Here is an 8,767-nt window from a genome sequence, read left to right as displayed (position 1 = left end):
TCAAACTAATTAAGTAGACAGTACAATAAAGAATTCAAACCAAACCTCTTAAATAATTGACAGGTTTCTTTCTTTGAAGTTTAAACATGGACAACAACCACCCGAGCCACTGCCTGTTCACCCCGCTATCATCCAGAAGGCGAGGTCAGTACATGTGCATCAAAGCTGGGACCGAGAGACTGAAAAACAGCTTCTATCTCAAGGCCATCAGACTGTTAAACAGCCACCACTAACATTGAGTGGCTGCTGCCAACACACTGACTCAACTCCAGCCACTTTAATAATGGGAATTGATGGGAAATTATGTAAAATGTATCACTAGCCACTTTAAACAATGCTACCTAATATAATGTTTACATACCCTACATTATTCATCTCATATGTATACGTATATACTGTACTCTATATCATCTACTGCATCCTTATGTAATACATGTATCACTAGCCACTTTAACTATGCCACTTTATTTACATACTCATCTCATATGTATATACTGCACTCAATACCATCTACTGTATCTTGCCTATGCCGCTCTGTACCATCACTCATTCATATAGCATTATGTACATATTCTTTATCCCCTTACACTTGTGTCTATAAGGTAGTAGTTTTGGAATTGTTAGCTAGATTACTTGTTGGTTATTACTGCACTGTCGGAACTAGAAGCACAAGCATTTCGCTACACTCGCACTAACATCTGCTAACCATGTGTATGTGACAAATAAAATTTGATTTGATTTGAAAGCAAACATTTGTTTCATGCAATGCAAAACAACATAGTAGAGTGTTTCTAATACATGGTTTTAACAGGTTTTTACATGTTTTATATGTTAAGTGTTAAGCTAATATTTACCACCACATGTAGTCCTGGAATATTGAACCAAACCTATTCTGTCATTCATTTATTGTGTCTAGTAGATGGTGGAGAAATTGTTTGAAGATATTCACAAACAAGCCAATTTGAAGAAGACAATGCTCTGATCATGGCTGATCTGCTACTGGATCCTGGACTTCCTGACGGGCTGCCCTCAGCTGGTGTGGATGGGCCCTCAACATGGGGGGCCCTCATGGGTGTGTGCTTAGTCCCCTTCTGTACTCCATGTTCACCCACGATTGCTTGGCCACGCACGACTCCAACACCATCAAATTTTCTGACGACACAGCGGTGGTAAGTCTGATCACAGACAGCAGTGACAGCCTACAGGGAGGAGGTAGAGACCTGGCAGTGGGGTGCCCGGACAGCAACTTCTCCCTCAACGTCAGGAAGACCAAGGAGCTGATCGTGGACTACAGGAAACAGGCGGGCAAGCAAGCCCCCATCCACATCGAGGGGGCTGTAGTGGAGCGGGTCGAGAGCTTCAAGTTCCTTTGTGTCCACATCACTAAGGACTTAACGTGGTCCACACACACCCACACAATTGTGAAGAGAGCGTGACAGTTTCAGGAGGCTGAACAGATTTGGCATGACTCAAAAAAGTTCTACATCTGCACCATTGAGAGCATCTTGACTGGCTGCATCACCGGCAACTGGCAACTGCACCTCCCTCAACCGCAAAGTGCTACAGAGGTTTTGTTGAGAGAATGCCAAGAGTGTACAAAGCTGTCAAAGTGTGGCTACTTAGATTCTTCAAACATATCAAATATATTTTGATTTGTTTAACACCTTTTTGGTTACTACATGATTCCATATGTGTTATTTCATAGTTTTGATGTCTTCACTATTATTCTATAATGTAGAAAATAGTAAAAATGAAGAAAAACCCTTGAAAGAGTAGGTGTGTCCAAACTTTTGACTAGTACTGTATATATTTATATATATATATATATATATATAGTGTTTATATATACATATATAATGTTTCATGTGCTGAAATAAAAGATCCCAGACATTTTCTATACACACAACTTTTTTTCCACTCACATTTTGTGCACAAATTTGTTTATATCCCTTTTAGCGAGCATCTCTATTTTGCCAAGATAATCCATCCATCTGACAGGTGTGGCATTTCGAGAAGCTGATTAAACAGCATGATCATTACACATGTGCACCTTGTGCTGGGGAATATACAAGGCCATTCTAAAATGTGCAGTTTTGTCACACAACACAATGACACAGATCTCTCAAGTTTTGAGGAAGCGTGCAACTGCCATGCTGACTGCAGGAATGTCCACCAGAACTGTTGTCATAGAATGTAATGTTAATTTTTCTTCCATAAGCTGCCTCCAACATCGTTTTAGAGAATCGAGAAATCGAACAGCTGATCAAGTTCTCATGTGACCGAATGCTGCAGAAAACGCATTCACAGATCACTATGGAAGAGTTTTGGTTCCTGACTCAAAGGGAATACTGTGCCGTCTCCCTCCGAGCTTTAAAACACACGGTACGCTGATTCAGCTCTCTCGTCTGCATTAAAACACACGGTACGCTGATTCAGCTCTCTCGTCTGCATTAAAAACACACGGTACGCTGATTCAGCTCTCTCGTCTGCATTAAAAACACACGGTACGCTGATTCAGCTCTCTCGTCTGCATTAAAACACACGGTACGCTGATTCAGCTCTCTCGTCTGCATTAAAAACACACGGTACGCTGATTCAGCTCTCTCGTCTGCATTAAAACACACGGTACGCTGATTCAGCTCTCTCGTCCGCATTAAAACACACGGTACGCTGATTCAGCTCTCTCGTCCGCATTAAAACACACGGTACGCTGATTCAGCTCTCTCGTCCGCATTAAAACACACGGTACGCTGATTCAGCTCTCTCGTCTGCATTAAAACACACGGTACGCTGATTCAGCTCTCTCGTCTGCATAAAAAACACACGGTACGCTGATTCAGCTCTCTCGTCCGCATTAAAACACACGGTATGCTGATTCAGCTCTCTTGTCTGCAATAAAACACACGGTACGCTGATTCAGCTCTCTCGTCTGCATTAAAACACACGGTACGCTGATTCAGCTCTCTCGTCTGCATTAAAAACACACGGTACGCTGATTCAGCTCTCTCGTCTGCATTAAAAACACACGGTATGCTGATTCAGCTCTCTCGTCTGCATTAAAAACACACGGTACGCTGATTCAGCTCTCTCGTCTGCATTAAAAACACACGGTATGCTGATTTAGCTCTCTCGTCTGCATTAAAAACACACGGTACGCTGATTCAGCTCTCTCGTCTGCATTAAAACACAGGGTACGCTGATTCAGCTCTCTCGTCTGCATTAAAAACACACGGTACACTGATTCAGCTCTCTCGTCTGCATTAAAACACACGGTACGCTGATTTAGCTCTCTCGTCTGCATTAAAAACACACGGTACGCTGATTCAGCTCTCTCGTCTGCATTAAAACACACGGTACGCTGATTCAGCTCTCTCGTCTGCATTAAAAACACACGGTACACTGATTCAGCTCTCTCGTCTGCATTAAAACACACGGTACGCTGATTTAGCTCTCTCGTCTGCATTAAAAACACACGGTACGCTGATTCAGCTCTCTCGTCTGCATTAAAACACACGGTACGCTGATTTAGCTCTCTCGTCTGCATTAAAAACACACGGTACGCTGATTCAGCTCTCTCGTCTGCATTAAAACACACGGTACGCTGATTCAGCTCTCTCGTCTGCATTAAAAACACACGGTACGCTGATTCAGCTCTCTCGTCTGCATTAAAACACACGGTACGCTGATTCAGCTCTCTCGTCCACATTAAAACACACGGTACGCTGATTTAGCTCTCTCGTCCGCATTAAAACACACGGTACGCTGATTCAGCTCTCTCGTCTGCATTAAAACACAGGGTACGCTGATTCAGCTCTCTCGTCTGCATTAAAACACACGGTACGCTGATTTAGCTCTCTCGTCTGCATTAAAAACACACGGTACGCTGATTCAGCTCTCTCGTCTGCATTAAAAACACACGGTACGCTGATTCAGCTCTCTCGTCTGCATTAAAAACACACGGTACGCTGATTCAGCTCTGTCGTCTGCATTAAAACACACGGTACACTGATTCAGCTCTCTCGTCTGCATTAAAAACACACGGTACGCTGATTCAGCTCTCTCGTCTGCATTAAAACACACGGTACGCTGATTCAGCTCTCTCGTCTGCATTAAAACACACGGTACGCTGATTCAGCTCTCTCGTCTGCATTAAAACACACGGTACGCTGATTCAGCTCTCTCGTCTGCATTAAAACACACGGTACGCTGATTCAGCTCTCTCGTCTGCATTAAAACACACGGTACGCTGATTCAGCTCTCTCGTCTGCATTAAAACACACGGTACGCTGATTCAGCTCTCTCGTCTGCATTAAAAACAAATATCGATCGAAGTTGGATGTGACAGGAGAGATGAGGTGTGCACTGTCGACCACGCCCCCTGACTTTGAGAAGCTCCGACGCGACATGCATCAAGCACACCCATCTCATTACTGGTGGTGAGACAAATAGATTAAGTCAGACTAATTTGCAATTGACTGTCATATAATTTTCAGATATCAAAATGGGGTCGCGGGCCAAAAAGGTTTGGGAACCAGTCTGCTAATCCCTACCCTCTGACCCCAAACCCTACCTTCTGACCCCTTCCCCTAAACCCTGCCCTCTGACCCCTAAAACCTACCCTCTGCCACCTAAACCCTACACTCTGCCCCCTAAACTCTACCCTCTGCCCCATAAATCCTACACTCTGTCCCCTAAACCCTACCCTCTGTCCCCTAACCCTACTCTCTGACCCCTTCCGCTACCCTCTGACCCCTTCCCCTACCCTCAGTCCCCTTCCCCTAAACCCTACCATCTGCCCCCTCCCCTAACTCTGAGGATCTTGCAAAGCTCTACAAGTATTGAATAAATCAAAATCAATATGGATACAGATTAACTATTACTGCAAAACAGTAACCTTGCTCTCTGATAGGCTGGGTGAAATCAAGGATACCGTTCCCATCACTCACTCCATTGTATAAGCTGCTTATGGTGTATAAGGGCTTATAGTGTTGGAGCTGGGGGGTAGGGTGTAAGGTGTTGAGGGTAGGAGGTAGGGGACCAGTGAGTGTGTTCAGTCTGTGTTTGCATGTGTGTGCTTAGTTTAGTCTGATGTGTCAAAACCATGGACCACGAGCCACATTAAAGCCGGCAAGAGGCCCTGAAGTCTGAATATACTGGACACTGCATTCCCCTGGACTTTTTCCACATTTTGTTACATTACAGCCTTATTCTAAGCGGTGTGGTCAGCATGTTATTCTAAAATAGATACATTTAAAAAAATACTAATCCTTCTACACACGATACTCCATAATGACAAAGCTAAAACAGCTTTTTAGATTTTTTTCCTCTCCACATTTCTTATGAAGAAAATACATTACATTTACGTAAGTTTACTTTCCATAACACTACTCTCCTACATGCATGCACACACTGTCTTCTGTCCTCCTCCTCCATTCTCTTCTCCCTACATCCCTCTATATCCTCCTACTCTCCATGCACCCGTATTGTTCCGGGGCTGGAGGGCTGTGTGTGTATGTTGTGGTCAAGGACCCCAGATCATTTGGTCTTCATATAATAACACATTTACAAACCTTTCACAAGGTAATGGATGAGGGAGAGAAAGAGCGAGAGAAGAGGGAGCGAGAGAATTAGAGGTAAATAGAGAGGGAGTGAGAGAAAGAGGTAGAGAGAGAAAGAGAGGTAGATAAAGAGAGAGAGAAAGAGGTAGAGAAAGAAAGAGGTAGAGAGAGAGAAAGAGAGGTACGAAGAGAGGTAGAGAGAGAGAGAGAGAGAGGGAGTGAGAGAAAGGTAGAGAAAGAGAAGATAAAGAGGGAAGTAAGAAAGGTAGAGAGAGAGAGGTACATAGAGAGAAAGAAAGCGGTAGATAGAGAGGGGGAGGGAGGGAGTGAGAGAAAGAGGTAGAGAGAGAAAGAGGGGGAGGGAGTGAGAGAAAGAGGTAGAAAGAGAAAGAGAGGTACCGGTACATAGAGAGAGAAAGAGAGGGAGGGAGTGAGAGAAAGAGGTAGAAAGAGAAAGAGAGGTACCGGTACATAGAGAGAGAAAGAGAGGGAGGGAGTGAGAGAAAGAGGTAGAAAGAAAAAGAGAGGTACCGGTACATAGAGAGAGAAAGAAAGAGAGGTAGATAGAGAGAGGGGGAGGGAGGGAGCGAGAGAGAGGTAGAGAGAGAGAAAGTGGGGGAGGGAGCGAGAGAAAGAGGTAGAGAGAGAGAAAGAGAGGTAGATAGAGAGAGAGAGTTAGATAGAGATATTGAGAGAGAGAAATTAAAGGGTCCACAGTGATGAAAGCAAAACTGCACTGTCAACCTTCACCATAAGGGGGAGAAAAAGAGGGAGAGAAGAAACGAGAGATGGAGATGGGAGAGAGAGAGGCAGGTAAGGTAGTGATTGAGTGAGAACGGGGAGGAGAGAAAGAGAGAGAATGGGGTAGAGGGAGAGATAAAGAAATGGAGTGTTTTGCAGGAAATGTATAAAAATAACTGCACTTATTTTAATATTTTAGAATAGAAATCAGGGTAACTTCACTTGGGTAATATTTTATTGACTCGTTAGATCTTCAAAACTATTTTTCATAATAAATGTCCGCTTTATGTTCTTCAAAGAACTGCAACAATAAAAATAAAAGTAAAATACGGTAGAAAATGTATAAAATGAAAAGGCTAAACAAACACTTTTATGAACAATACCACAGCTCAATGCTTCTTCTTTACTTCAGATATAGAGCATAGAGGAGACGGAAGAGAGGACGAGAGGGGGTAGACTAGAGGGAGAGAAGAGAGGGGTAGACTAGAGGGAGAGAAGAGAGGGGGTAGACTAGAGGGAGAGAAGAGAGGGGGTAGACTAGAGGGAGAGAAGAGAGGGGGTAGACTAGAGGGAGAGAAGAGAGGGGGTAGACTAGAGGGAGAGAAGAGAAAGGGTAGACTAGAGGGAGAGAAGAGAGGGGTAGACTAGAGGGAGAGAAGAGAGGGGGTAGACTAGAGGGAGAGAAGAGAAGGGGTAGACTAGAGGGAGAGAGGGGGTAGACTACAGGGAGAGAGGGGGTAGACTACAGGGAGAGATCGGGTAGACTAGAGGGAGAGAGGGGGTAGATGAGAGGGAGAGAAGGGGTAGACTACAGGGAGAGAAGGGGTAGACTACAGGGAGAGAGGGGGTAGACTATAGGGAGAGAAGGGGTAGACTAGAGGGAGAGAAGGGGTAGACTACAGGGAGAGAGGGGGTAGACTACAGGGAGAGAGGGGGTAGACTACAGGGAGAGAGGGGGTAGACTATAGGGAGAGAGGGGGTAGACTAGAGGGAGAGAGGGGATAGACTATAGGGAGAGAGGGGATAGACTAGAGGGAGAGAAGGGGTAGACTACAGGGAGAGAGGAACAGAGAGAAATAGAGATATATGGAAAGATAAAGAGTTGGAGAGAGGGAAGTAATTAGTTACATTTTTCCATTTATTTACTACTTTTTCTTTAATGATTTATGTCCCGCTCACAGTCTGATTCCCATGCAACCATGTGATTGGCTGGCAATATTGCTTGGATGACCTGGGGGAGTTCACTGACAGCAGATACAAATACAATGACCAGATCAGAAACAATGGAGAGTTCTGCCCGTTCTGGACAGTGAATTTCTATCTGCTTTGTTCCTACAGTTAGCCCGTGTCTCAAATGGCAGCCTGTGCACTACTTTTGACCAGAGCCACTTAGATCATAGGCCTCTGGTTTAAAGTCATGCACTTTTAGAGGAAAAGGGTGCCAGTTTAAGACACATACAGTCTTACACACTCTGAATGACATCATACTCACCCCTCAACCTTCTCCACATCGCCCGCCCGCCCGCCTTCACACACACACGCACGCACGCACACACACACACACACACACACACACACACACACACACACACACACACACACACACACACACACACACACACACACACACACACACACACACACACACACACACACACACACACACACACACACACACACACACACACACACACACACCTGGCTGGGATTGATCACCTGGACAATGGGAGGGACAATCAACCAATGAGGTGAAGCAACAGGATGGAGGGAGGGCCAATGACAGTAAATCAACTCAAATTCTCTGAGCCAATGGCATCATGAACAGCTCTATCGCTATAGAAACACATGATAACACGTACTATTCAGTTTTGGATTATTTTACAGACATTGTTGATATAAAACACTCATCAGAGCAGGTACAGTCAGTCGTATATGTAATGTCTATAGCACAGGCTGTAAAACAGGGCTGGGCCTGTGGCAGGGGAACATATGCTGCCTTTACACCAGGGTCACTCACTAAACCGCACCCCGACACAAACACACCACCCGGCCTCTCAGAGACACTGTAGCCCAGTCACACCTCTGTTGGTCAGTATCTGCTGCGTGTTGGGAGGTGAGGGAAGGTTGATTGGGAACAAATTAAGTTGTTGCGTGTCCTGTATCTGTCCCATCTTCTTATTGATGATTGATATATGATCTTGCAATAACAATATTTCTCAGAGGCTTCTACCCAAAGCAACACACATTTAACTTATGGGTGACCCCAGCGGGAATTGAACCCACAATCCTGATGTTTCAAGCGCCATGCTCTACCAATGGAGCTACAGAGGACTACCATGTATTGATCCAGTTGTTATGTGTTGTCTGTCTGTCATTATTAAGCCCAGTAATAATGGCCTGTTGGGCGTAAATTAAGTATATTACGTTGAAGTGAATAAACCAGGTGGTAGTTTATTATAAACCCAGTT

At 44.6% G+C, this 8,767-nt stretch overlaps 1 long non-coding RNA gene across 1 annotated transcript; it reads right to left on the bottom strand.

The window, feature by feature from the left end:
- Positions 1-6,516: 6,516 nt before the first annotated feature.
- On the bottom strand, positions 6,517-8,749 carry LOC127914614 (uncharacterized). The gene is made up of 2 exons (XR_008089064.1): positions 7,920-8,749; positions 6,517-7,825 (listed from the first exon to the last, which is right to left on the bottom strand). It is a non-coding gene; the product is annotated as an uncharacterized LOC127914614 (long non-coding RNA).
- Between the last annotated feature and the right edge of the window lie 18 nt (positions 8,750-8,767).

This window comes from Oncorhynchus keta, chromosome 3, assembly GCF_023373465.1.
Source record: "Oncorhynchus keta strain PuntledgeMale-10-30-2019 chromosome 3, Oket_V2, whole genome shotgun sequence".
NCBI lineage: Eukaryota > Metazoa > Chordata > Actinopteri > Salmoniformes > Salmonidae > Oncorhynchus > Oncorhynchus keta.
This window is presented reverse-complemented; position numbering and strand designations above follow the sequence as displayed.